Here is a 12,976-nt window from a genome sequence, read left to right on the forward strand (position 1 = left end):
GAGGGAAAATGCTTCCATCAATAAAAATAAATGGAACTGAAGGATCACTGACACCAACAGAGCATTAAAGCTGTTAATATCTTGACTGTGCAGGCTTTGCCCTTAGTAGGGTATGGATCCATGCAAATAAAGCCTGCTACCATTAAAATTTGCATTCAGTAATCCAACCCTAGATGGTCAGATAGTAAATAGTCAGAGCAAACTGAAGGTTCATTGTGATCTAATCTTCTTTGGGCAACAGAATTGTCTGAGGGGACGTTCAATTTCTTTGTCAGATCCATGTTCAGAAGTTGTTTGGATCCAGGAAACCCAGGCAGTATATGTTACTTGTTCTGTGAGATTTATTTCCATAATTCCTGTAATGACAATGCTTAACATTGTCTTGTACAAATGGTGTATCAAAGTTGTGTCCCAATATTTCAGCAACCTCTCTACAAAGTTCTGGCCCCTGAAATGCAGTGCTCCTGTTAATATAAACACAATAAGCAGAGCTGTGTAAATACTGATTAGCTCATATTCCAATGCAGTACAGAAAGTATTCTTTCGGTTCAATTGGATCTCAAATGAACAGATCTAACTGAAAGCTGCACAAGTTAAATCTTGAATAGATTCACCTGTCACGTAAGCAGGGGCTTGTCTTTCTTTTATTTTAGAATAAGTGTCTCAAAACCTTTTCTGCATGATGAAAGTGCTAAAGAGGGGCAAGAAAGATCCACTGCTGTTTGTGTTGCTAGCTGTCATATAATTTTGATATGTGTTTTGCGGGAACACGGGAATTAGATGGTGGGTCTCCAGCGGCTTTCCTGAATTTCGAGTCCACCTCCCAGGTTATCTGTCAAATGGCACTGTAACAGGATAACTGAGTTGCATGGCAGCAGCAAGTGATTTTGTGATTCATATTCTTTGAAGAGTTTGAAAATTGCAGGAATGACTCTGAGAGGTTCTGTACCAATTCTTTAGCTGTTCTCTCTTTGTGTGAAAGCACTTGAGAGTCTGAACAGCAATGCATGAGCTAATTGTATTAAAGCTCTGTCTAATGCCAGAAGGTGACAAGTAACTTTACTGATGATTACCTGCAAATCAAATCTGTTACGAATTTGTTTTTGTTCTTGTTACTTTCCCTGATTCATTAGCTTGTCTCAATAAGAAGGAAAACTTGCACTTTCCTACACTGCAGCATTTACTACTTTAAAGAAATAGTTTAGTAGCAAAAAATGCTCTGGAACATCCTGACGTTTTGAAATGTGGTATATAAATGTAAACCTTTTCACAACCTCTGGACATTCTAATGCACATTGCAACAAATGAAACTTTTAATGCTGTAACCAATTTGTGTTTAGCAAGATCCCATAAACAGCAAGATTGCCCACAGTAGTAAAAGCTGAAGTAAAAGCCCACGGCTAATCTGGTTTTACTTTGACCAGGATTTTTATGCTTTGCTCTCATTTCATCTGTAACAGTTCATCAATGCCAGTCTAATTTGTGTGCTCAAATCCTGGAGTGGAGCTTGAACAATTACCTTACCAATCACGTAGTGAGAGTGGAAACAATTGATTCAAAATGTCCCTAAAGATGCAATGTTATGGGACTACTTGGTGGAAAATAAATCAGTAAGAAGAGTCTGCCAAGGACTTATTTGCCAATAATTAAGGATCTAGTGTGTGTCCATTTCCTAAGCTTGCAGCTTTCAAATTTTACAGAGCCCCCTCACCTTGCTGTTTCTTGAATATTGTTAACAATCCATCCTGTAATCTACACCTTTCAGATTAAAGCAAAGTAATTAATCAATAACATCACAAGTGCTTCAGTAACATAAACTGCGCAGTTGATTGTTAAAATTATTTTTACAAATACATGATGTGTTTCCTCTTTTGCTTTATTAAGCTAAAGGTAGTGTTTTAGTGACTGAGAAAGGAAATGTAGAATCCCTACAATGCAAGAGCAAGCCATTTGGCCCACTAAGTCTTCACCAATCCTCCACAGAACAACCCACCCAGATCAATCACCCCCTCCCCTAAACTTAGTCCCTGTGACCTGCATTTCCCATGGCTTATCTGCACATGGCTAGCCTGCACATTTCCTGGCCACTTTAGCCAATCCACATAACTTGCACATCTTGGACTCTGGGAGGACCCAGAGGAAACCCGCACAGATATGAGGAGAACATGCAAGCTCCATACAGATAATCACCTGAGGGTGGAAACAAACCTGGGACCCTGGCGCTGTGAGGCAGGAGTGCTAACCACTGAGCCACCATGCTGTCCTTTACCTGGTCTGGCTACATTTAGGCTTTGTGACTGGTCCACCAACTATAAAAGCCGTTTAATTGCTAATTACTGTTAGCTGTTTTAATGAGAGATGTTGTGATACGAAAACTAGTTACATGGCTTACTTTCAAATGGAAGAAAATAACAGATTTTGTGATATTCTGTCCATGTGTTTGGATAATTTGAGTCTAACCTGTTTTATGATTTTGAATATTATGTGTTCAATCATTAACTTAGGGAATCTTTGGTTTTCAGATATGCATGACTTTGCAAATGTTTTCAGGTATGGGACACCTCAAATAACCATTATTTTTATGTGAGCATAGATGGTGAGTGTTGGAATGTTATTCAACATTATTTGCATTACAGCAAGTCCTGGATTTACCCAACCTTTACACAATGACATAGTGGCAAGGTCACTGGACTAATAATCCAGAACCCCAGTCTCATGCTCTGAAGACATGAGTTGGAATCCTACCATGGCAAATTGCATAATTTGATTTCAATAATATCTAGGATCAAAAGCAAGTCTGTTATTTACCATTCTAACCATTGTTGAATCTCGTAAACCCATCAGCTTCACTAATGTCCTTCAGGGAATGAAATCTGTCATCTTTACCTGGTCTGGCTACAGGTATCTCCAGACCTGCAGCAATATGGTTGAATCTGAAATGGTTTAGCAAGACTCAGTTCAAGAAAAATTAGGTTGGCCAACAAATACTAGTCTTGCCAGTAATGCTGGCATCTCTAAAAAAAAATTTTTAAAAATGTGTATCATTCAATGTCAATCAAGTCTCTATAGTTCCCCAAACCAGAAAACTGGAATAAATTACACTGATTTGTTGATGCGTCAGGATGGATTAACAAACTCCGATCAAGTTTGGGAATAAGCAGTTTGCAATGAGTTTGTTCTTCTCACCATAGATTATGAGTAGATCAGTAGTGATCATTCATTCAGATGCTCCAATATTGTTGAGTTGGCTAACAAATTATCACTTTGATTTTGTGTTTGATTTCAGCCTGATCTTCCAGTGCTGAATTCACTTCTCTCTGTTGCATGTAATATTTTTCAACCCCCATGAGTTTGAGGCAGTTTGGGTTCTGGTTGTGTTATGCTATAAAATTCCTCTATTCTGTACCGTCTAAGCAATTGCAGATCCCTGCTATCTTTGCTTTCAAGTTCCCTTCTTCATTCCCTTCCTGATGAAGGGCTTTTGCCCGAAACTTCGATTTCCTGCTTCTCGGATGCTGCCTGACCTGCTGTGCTTTTCCAGCACCACTCTAATCTTGACTCTAATCTCCAGCACCTGCATTACCTATTGTCGCCTAATTCCCTTCTTGAACTCATCCACCTCTCTAGCTGTCTTTCCTCATTTTCAGACACTTTTAAAGCCTACCTTTCGGATGAGATGACAAATTGAGACAGCATCGTAGATGAACCTTAAAAGAGCCCTTGGCTTTATTTGAAGAAGAGTCTCCCTGGAGTCCTGTTTGGCATTTATTCCTTATTCCATGCTTCAGTCAGACTTTCCGGTCATTTAACTTGCTCTTTGTTGGATCTTGCTGTGTAGATTGGTTGCTGTGTTTTCTCCATTAGAATAGTGATTCCAACTCAAAAAATACTAATTTTGTGTAAAGCCTTTGGAATTTAATGATGTTTTTGTTGTTTGTCTTTATTCTTTACTTATAACCTTGACCAAGCTTTTGGTCACCTGTTCTCATCCTCTTTTGGCTCTCTGTCAGTTTTCATCTGATAACATTCCTTTGAAACACCGTGGGATGCTGTACTTGTTAAGGGTGCAAGTAGTTGGTGTTGAACATTTCATATCCTCCTCTTTGCACTTGTATTATATCCCCATAATGCATCCCCCATACGCAGAATCTTGTGATGTATTACTACTTTGTTACTTTGCAGAAGCTGTTAGGTAAATAACTGAGCATGCACTCTGTGTTTATGAAAATGCTGTGATGTTTTAATTTTGAGTGCATACAGAGAGTTATATGACTGCACTGTGCATTGTTGCTAATTGATTCAGAGTGGTAGTTATTTATGGAGACACTCAAATGTTGTTGAGTGATCCACTATATAATTTTTCCACTTCTAGGACCTGTGTTGGAATCTAGCCTAAACTGTTGAGTCAGAAGCATCCACTCTTCATCATTAGTGTCATCTAGCTTTTGCAGCTTCAGCCCAATTTCTAGTGGGCATTTCATTATTGGACACACCTTAACACAAAAGAGAGGACATATACAAATGGATGGTTCAAAGAATCTAAACTATCTGTGTTCAACAGATGAGACTGGTAAAGGAACACTGTTAATTCCATGTATAATTGTGCTGAACCTGATCTGGGAATGTGATATTGACTTTAAACAATTGATAGTATTCTATATGTTGAGTGCTAGATTAATGTCCTTGAGCATGCAGGTTACTAAATGAAGGAAAATCATATATATTGATTAATACAAATTCTACCCTGATATCTGAAGAAGGGCTTATGCCCGAAACGTCGATTCTCCTGTTCCTTGGATGCTGCCTGACCTGCTGTGCTTTTCCAGCAACACATTTTCAGCTCAGTATCTGAAAAAGAAGCAAACTTAACTTTATACAATATTGTTTATGATAACTGGTTATTCCTAATAGTTGTGCAACTAACATTACTGTGACATCATCACAGATGCAATCGATGAAATGCACCCACCAATTTACACACTGAAAAGTCCTGCAAGTAACCATGAGATAATGTGCAGAAACTCTTGATATTAGATGAGGAATAAATATTGAGCTGGATGCCTGGGAGAGCTCAGCTACTCTTCCCCGAGTGGCACCATAATATTTTTTGCACAGCTGAGAGGGCAGATGGAGGCTTGATTTAAAAGGTCATACAGAAGACGGTATCTTCACCAGTGCAGTACTTAGAACTGCTCTGGACTGTCAGCTTGGATCTTCTGCTCAAAGCTATGTACCCATTGGAGAATCAGATTTTACAAATAATGTTGACCAAGAACAAGGCAAAGTTCAGAGGTCACCAATTAAATAATTGTTAATTGATGATATTAATCAATATAGAATTGAAGCAAGGTTGAAGATAAGATCAATCACAAACTAATTGTGACCCAAGGAGTAGAATGGCCAATTGCAGTTTTGATTTTTGATTTTTTTTATTTTTTGTTCTCCCATAATTTTCTTATTAATATTTTTCAGACTTACTTTATTTCTTTACCCCTGTATTTTTTGGAGGTTCTTCAAATGCTGGCCGTTATTTAAAATGACACTCAAAAGATTACCAGTTATAATTTTCTCCTTTTATTTATAAATAACATTTTGAAAACTGGGTATCAGTGCTTTGAGACATGCACATTCAAGTGTCACTTTGTGACACTTTTAATGTACTATCCAGATTTTAGTGATAGATCTTTGTGAGCATTGCTCAGTTATCTAGGTTATTTTCTTTGATTTTCCCAGATTCTTGTCCACAGAAATTGCTCAGGACTTTGGAAGTGATTTTGTGTGGCACACACATCATTCCACATCAGAGTTTCTGTGTATGTTGCTTCAAGGCATTTGGTTTTCAGATAATAGTCTCAAGTGCGAGTCAAATCGCACATGACAACCTTTTCTTTATTAAAACATAAACTTCAGAGGGTATACCAACCCTGGCGTTATGTTGTTGGTTTCAGCTTAACTACTGTTTTGAATTTCATAATCCTGTAACCTGACTTCTCTGCTCACTTAGAGCCATTTACAGTTTCACCATTTCCTCCTTGCTGCTCATGATTGCCAAGAAATGTTCAGCAAACTTGTAGAGAAATGTTTTCCAAAACATTCTCCTGACTAATTAATAACATGCAGAATGAGCTTTGCAACAGTATCAGAACTTCTACTGTATTAAATAATTTGTCTGTAATTCCAAAATATTGTAGTGCCCTTTGTAACCTAAATTAGTTTCTTTATTTTTAATAGACTCAGGTAAAAGAAAAACAAAGGCCATTCATGTAGAGCACTGGCAAGACTGAAATGAGATGGATGTGGATTGTATTGGGACAGAGAATAAATAAACTGAACCATCATAAGGATGTGACTGAAAAAATAAAACTGCTAATAATATGGAGATGCTGGTTGGAAATGCATTAAGGGTTTATCGAACTGCTTAATTACTACTTCAATCAATTTCTTCAGCAATCTAGTTGAACATTGAGGAATTGGAATCACTTGCTCATTTCTAAGGATTAATGACTCTGATATTTGTACGAAGGGTGAGCAGTGGTTTGATTTTGCAGGCATTAAAACATTCATCAGTCAAAACCCAGGAAACGATATGTACACAAGTGTTGCAGGTTCAACATCAAGCCCTTTGTCACTGCCAGGCTAGTCAGCCATGTCATGGAGCTTTGAACTTGCAGCTATGAAACAGACAGCTCAGTTCCAGGGTTATATTTCAGTGATGGGGTGAAAGTCATCAGCTGTAGAATACCAGAGCTGGGGTTTGAAAGATTGAATGAATATGCTGATAATTGCATGCAGCAATCTGTGACTTGCTGTGTGCAAAGTAGGTGCTAAATTTACATGAAATGTCAATGCTGCACTAATGCTATTACATTGAAATCTCACCAAATGCATATTATGTTAGCCAAGATATGTTACAGGACATGTTTTTTAGCACTCACTGAGCCAAAGAAATTATGTGGTTATGGGTGAATGGTAAGTTTGCCAAGTCTCTGTAGAATCATAGAATCCCTACAGTGTGGAAGCAGGCCATTTGGCCCATTGAGCCCACACAGACCTTCTGAAGACAATCCCACCCAGACCCAACCTCCACTCTATCCCTGTAATCCTGTATTTCCCAGAGCTAATCCACCTAACCTGCATATCCCTGGATACTATGAGCAATTTAGCATGAAAAATCCACCTAACTTGCATATCTTTGGACTTTGATCTATGATTCTACGATAAATGTGTACAGGTTGGGTAAATACAGGACTTGCCATAATACCAAATACATTTTAAAAATGTTTTCCAAGTATTTTTGTTTGTTAAGTTTTAATATTTTGGAAAGGTGGGGGTTGGTGAGGGAGCATCATTTAATGCTCCTTAGGGATGCATCTAACCAGCGAAATGAAACGATGAACCAAAGATGCTGGAAATCTGAAAGAAAAACACTGAAATTGCTGGAGAAATTCAGCAAGTGTGACAGCATCTGTGTAGAGAAAGAAGAGTTAATGTTTCAAGTCCAGTGATCCTTTTTCATAAGTTTCTGAATAGCAGAAGAGATTGGATTGACACACTGATGCTCTGCGTGGTAGATTGTATTGGGTTACTGATGATGTGTACACTGATGTTTTGAAAGTAGAAAGGTATGGTTGATGCGTATATAATAGAAGGGAATAGATTGCTAGATTGGTAATTTGTGTAGTAGAATGAATTAGATTTGTTCATTGGGGTTCTTTATGGTGCGAATAATTGAATTAGTGCGCTGTGTTCTGCAATTTTTGGAAAGAACTGTGAGATGATTCTTCTGTAGCCTGGGTTTAATAAGTTTCATTTAAGAAACAATTTTAGGGAAAAAATTATCATAAAGAACCAAATATGAAAACTTTTAAACTGAAGTCATCATGTTCTGAGAATCCGTTTAAAATCTCTATACCTAGAGCCTTTTTTTTGTATTTAGGTATTGCATGCCAAATTATAATTATTCTGAGAATACTTCCACAATTTATTTCACCTGCAGTTGTATCAATTAACTTTGTGTGAATCTGTTTAATATCAGAATCACAGATGGTTGTTAATGATTGAGGAATCTCTCTAGTCAAACTCAGTAGTGTGGCATACTGGGCTTAGTTTAAACATGTAAGTAACCTACGAGATTCTATACATCAGCACCCTCCTGAAGATGCTTAGTTCCAGTATTTCTTGTTTTCCTGAAAAAAGCATTCTCACCAGCTTCACTTCCAGGTGTGATGTTCCATTTCACCACTGATAGCTTTGAATAGAATAAAATAGCCTTTATTTGAATGAGTGCAATGAAACGTTTGTGATGTCACAGTTTTGACACCATCTTAGGTACAGGGTGCCGAGGTACAGATACCTTAAGTGTTTGTTACAAAATTGAACGAGTAGAAGACTAGTTTAGCATAGGAATACAAAGTTTTAAAAATCACTTGAATTACTCCAAGTCCAGAATAAGAATAAAAAGTATCTTTTAAAAATACTCAAGTTATTGTCCTTGTCACTGAGTCCATGCCCGTTGGACTTCAGAACTTGAGGCCTTGTTGCATCCATGCACTGGCCTCCGATCCGGGACTTGTCTCCGGAACTCGTCTACGAAGCCTGCCTAGGCTCGGACTGCCTCCCACTCTGTGCTCTGGCCCCTGGCCCAAGACTGGCCTCCTGGACTCATCCTCTGGGCTGGCCTTTACTCTGTCATGGCAGAATACAAACTTCCCACCTCATGGTAATCACATCAGTTGAGATTTCTTGGGTGGCTTTGGTCACTCAACTTGCGACCATTTGGGTCAGATTTTAATTATTCAATTAGATGTTGTATTAGATGTTGACAAATCAACAGGATAGGCATTCAGCTCATTGCTCGCTTCCTTGGTGCAATGGAAATTGCTTATAAGTTTAAATAAAAGTACAATTCATTATTCAAGACTACAACTTGTAGAGTCAGTAGCTGCTTGTTTATAACTTGTGCCGAGTCCATAAAATGTCTAAAAGCGATAATTACACATTTGTTTGTGTCTGATGAGCATAGCAAATAGTGCGAAACTAATTAGAATCATGCTGTTTGTTGTTTATTTTCAGCATATATTCAGAAGGTGGTGAAAGTTGGTTATTAATAAAACCTTACCCTTGTCTACAGCAAAAAATATTTTGGTTTGATTTTGCACCATCACAAGATTAAAAATTAGCAATGGAAAAACTTCAGTTGATTTCTCAAGAAACTACTACATTGAAAGTAAAATTTCAGCACATGGCTCCCACTGTCCGACATCTCATCTGCAAGAAGCAGTGAGCAGATGACCCACACCATCATGTTCTGGTACAGTTAGTGATGGTACAGCTGGAGGTAGTGTGTAAGCAAAAGTTCCTATTTCTGATTACCATCCACTAACTGCTGCTACAGCTGTCTATGATTTTGTGTGTGTGTCTCTCTTTCTCTGTTGCCCTGTCTTTTCTCAGTATCTCTATCTGCCTCTTGCTTGGGACATTTTGTGCAAGTTAACAGCAAGGGTCACCCTTTTAAGACAGAATTGAGGGAGAATTTCCTCACACAGAATACCTTGCTTCATTAACTGGCTTTCAGAATTAAGATCTGGGAGGTTAAGCTAATAGTCTATAAAGCTTAGTTAGGCCACAGATGGAGAATACAATGTCCAGTTCTGGTCACCACATTACAGGAGTAATGTGATTGTGTGACAAACTTTGCATAGGAGATTTATGAGGGTATTGCCCGGAATGGAGGATTTATTCCATGAGGAAAGATTAGATAAACTGAGGGCTTCCTTTAAGGAGACTGAGGTGACTTAATCAAGGAGTGTAAAACTATGAGGTGCCTTAATAGTGTGGATAGGATGGGCCTGTTTCCTGAGCAAAATGGTCAATAACCATTCAGATTTGATTTAAAGCAATTTGTTGAAGGATTACGGAGCAGTTGAGGGGAGATCTTTTTCCCCAGAGGCTGATGAGTTTCCAGAACACTGCCTGAAAGGTTGATAGGGTTAGAAACTTCCATCACTATGTACAGTTGAAATGCTGTAATGGATATGGTTATGGACCTAGAGCTGGTAAGTAGGATTAAGATGGATAGCTTTCTCCTGACTAGGATAGACATGATAGGCTGAATGGGCTCCTGCAGTGTTCCAAGTATTTCTGAGATCCACAACCCCAGGATATCCCAAAACACTTTGAAGCCAGTGGAGTAGTTTTGAAGTAGAATCACTATTATAATGTAGGAAACGCAGCACTTAATTTGTGCGCAGGAAGTTGCTCCAAATTGCAGTGTGATAATGCCCCATGCAGATTAACCTGGTTGAGAATTGTGGATTATTGGGGAGAATTCTCTGCTCCTCTTCAAGATGGTGCCTTGGGATCTTCCGCATCTATGGAGAGAGCAAGCACAGTCTTGTTTTACTGCACTGACATGTCTGGAGTAGGAGTTCAACCCACAATCCTCGATCCTCTGAGATGGAAATATTGCCACTTAGCCTTGACTGGCACCTAGTTCTGTTGGCTTTGGTTTCATATATTCCAAATGTTTTTTTAGCCCTGTGTTCCTCAGCAGTTTTTGCTCAGAAGCCACATTAGTGTTATGGACAATGTGTAAACCTGTACATTGGACAGAAAGCTGATGTTACAGATTGAATGTCAGCCAGAATCACTTGGAGTGATTTGCAGATAAGTAGTGTCTCTGTTTGCTCTGTGCTAACTATTTCTTCCATTATACATTTCTACATGTCTACGAAATAGGTTGATGGGTAGAATCAATCAATGAATCAGTAGTCAAACAGTGTTGTGGTAACATTCTGTGTTAATGATTCACTGTAATGAAAGGAAAAGCAATTCAACCTTTCACAACTATTTAGGTAACTGTATAAACCTTGGTGAGTTACTGACATTATGACCTCATTATTAAATTGCCTTCACTTCCCCTTGACTTCAGGTTGGGGGTGGGGGGGTGGATGGGTGTGTTCATGAGGGAGAGGGGTAATAATTAAATCACAAAAGTGCTTGAAATGCAATCCTAGCTCACCACGCTCAGACCTCTTCCCTTTTAAGTGAATTTGAGTACTACTATGTAATTGGCAGACTGATTTGAAATCCACAGTTGCTATGTGGGCTGGTAGTTTCACTAGCCTGTTATTGGCCACAAGGAGCAGGAGTTGAACCTCTGGCTCTAAGGTCCCCCTTTTACCAACCATAGCCATTCCCTACTTCATCGTGATCACGAGCCTCTCCTTCCCAGGTGCACTGTCCAATCTCCCGAACTCACCTCAACAAAAAGACCAACATTCTCCACAACTCCTGCCCAATGTTGCAAGGAACTATTGTCCCGCGTGCCCATATATAACCCCAACCAGCTAACTTTCTGCCACAAAGAAATGGATCCAGAAATGCTTAAGGAGATCCTGCTCTCAAGTATGGCAGGACCCTGGTGATCCTGGCCTTATTAGATTCTTTGGCCATTTTCAACCCTTCCCCATTTCCCGACCAATATTGCTTGAAGTGATGAGTGTTGCAGACACACAGACAACTGGAAATTTCTAATATTGTCTCATGACCAGCTTTTCATCTACAATTCTCCATGAATTTGAGCTAACCCAAAATTCTGCTGCCTCTGTCCTAACTCCCACTTCCAAATTCCCTGCATTGGTTTACATATATTCCAAATGTTTCTTTAGCCCTGTCTTCCTCAGCAGTTTTTGGGGTGGGGGACTTTGCCGTAATGCCTTGATCCTTATTCCTGTAATATCCTCAAGCCCTCTAATTCCCACCTTCTGTGCATCATTGATTTTTATTGCTGCTGTCATTGGTGGTCAGATTTCCAAATGTCAAACTTTAAACCCTCTCATGCCTTCTCTAGTTGTGTCCATTTCCTTTATCTCTGACTTTCCTCCTTTTATGATGCTGTTTAAATCTTAGCTCTTTGACCAAACATTAATTAACTCTCCTTTTGTGACTTAGCATGAAAACTTTCCAATGCTGATTTTCTCAAGACAAGTATATTGGGATGCTTGGCTAGATTATCAGGTGCTTTTTAAAAGCGAGTCTTTGTTTCTGGTTTTTTTTGTATTTAGGTTAAAATTTGAGTTTCAATTAATATTAGATTAGATTTCTTACAGTGTAGAAACAGGCCCTTTGCCCAACAAGCCCACACCGACCACCGAAGCGCACCCCACCCAGACCCATTCCCTTACATTTACCCCTTCACCTAACACTACAGGCAATTTAGCATGGCCAGTTCACCTGACCTGCACATCTTTGGATTGTGGGAGGAAACCGGAGCACCCGGAGGAAACCCACGCAGACACGGGGAGAACGTGCAAACTCCACACAGTCAGTCGCCTGAGGCGGGAACTGAACCCGGGTCTCTGGCGCTGTGAGGCAGCAGTGCTAACCACTGTGCCACCCACCAATATGATTTGTCACTTCCTTTCTTTTTAGATATAAGTTCTGCCCGGGACGATACAAGAATCCAGACTGATACATACCTTTTCATATTAACCATTGCACCATTACAGTGAATAGCTTGACCATAAGAAGCACACTGTGCCTTGGACTGCACATGTTATTAATTATGCAGTTTCAGCATTACCAAACTGGCTATGATACATTTTGGAAAGGTAGGGGAGGATCGGAGCCTTTGTCATTTTGAAAATAATTCAAAGTCATGGACACTTACTGCCAAGTTCTTGCCATTTTCTCTGTGAATGTATTTGATGGAGTTCTTAACCTATCCAGTATCTGTTTGTGATTCTATGAAAAGGCCCTTTTCCCAGAACAGATTCACTCTCCTGCTTCTTGGTCCCACGAACTACAGACCAGCTGGCTTTTCCAACTCTGTTCAGAGTTACTTCAGTTCCAGTCTGCTCAGCTGAGTTAAAAATAATTTAATGTTCAAAACGCATTTAAATTTTGCAAATTAAGCAAAACATTGCACAAATGGGAAAACTGAATCAATACTTCAAATGGAGAATAGACTGTATTT

At 39.1% G+C, this 12,976-nt stretch overlaps 1 protein-coding gene across 11 annotated transcripts in view; it reads left to right on the forward strand.

The window, feature by feature from the left end:
- Positions 1–12,976, forward strand: part of LOC122564399 (engulfment and cell motility protein 1) — a 319,775-nt gene that overhangs the window by 267,052 nt on the left and 39,747 nt on the right. The gene's annotated exons all lie outside the window — the stretch shown is intronic.

Source organism: Chiloscyllium plagiosum, unplaced genomic scaffold (assembly GCF_037043375.1).
Source record: "Chiloscyllium plagiosum isolate Xiang-an unplaced genomic scaffold, Cpla_swu_hap1 HiC_scaffold_34, whole genome shotgun sequence".
NCBI classification, from domain to species: Eukaryota; Metazoa; Chordata; class Chondrichthyes; order Orectolobiformes; family Hemiscylliidae; genus Chiloscyllium; species Chiloscyllium plagiosum.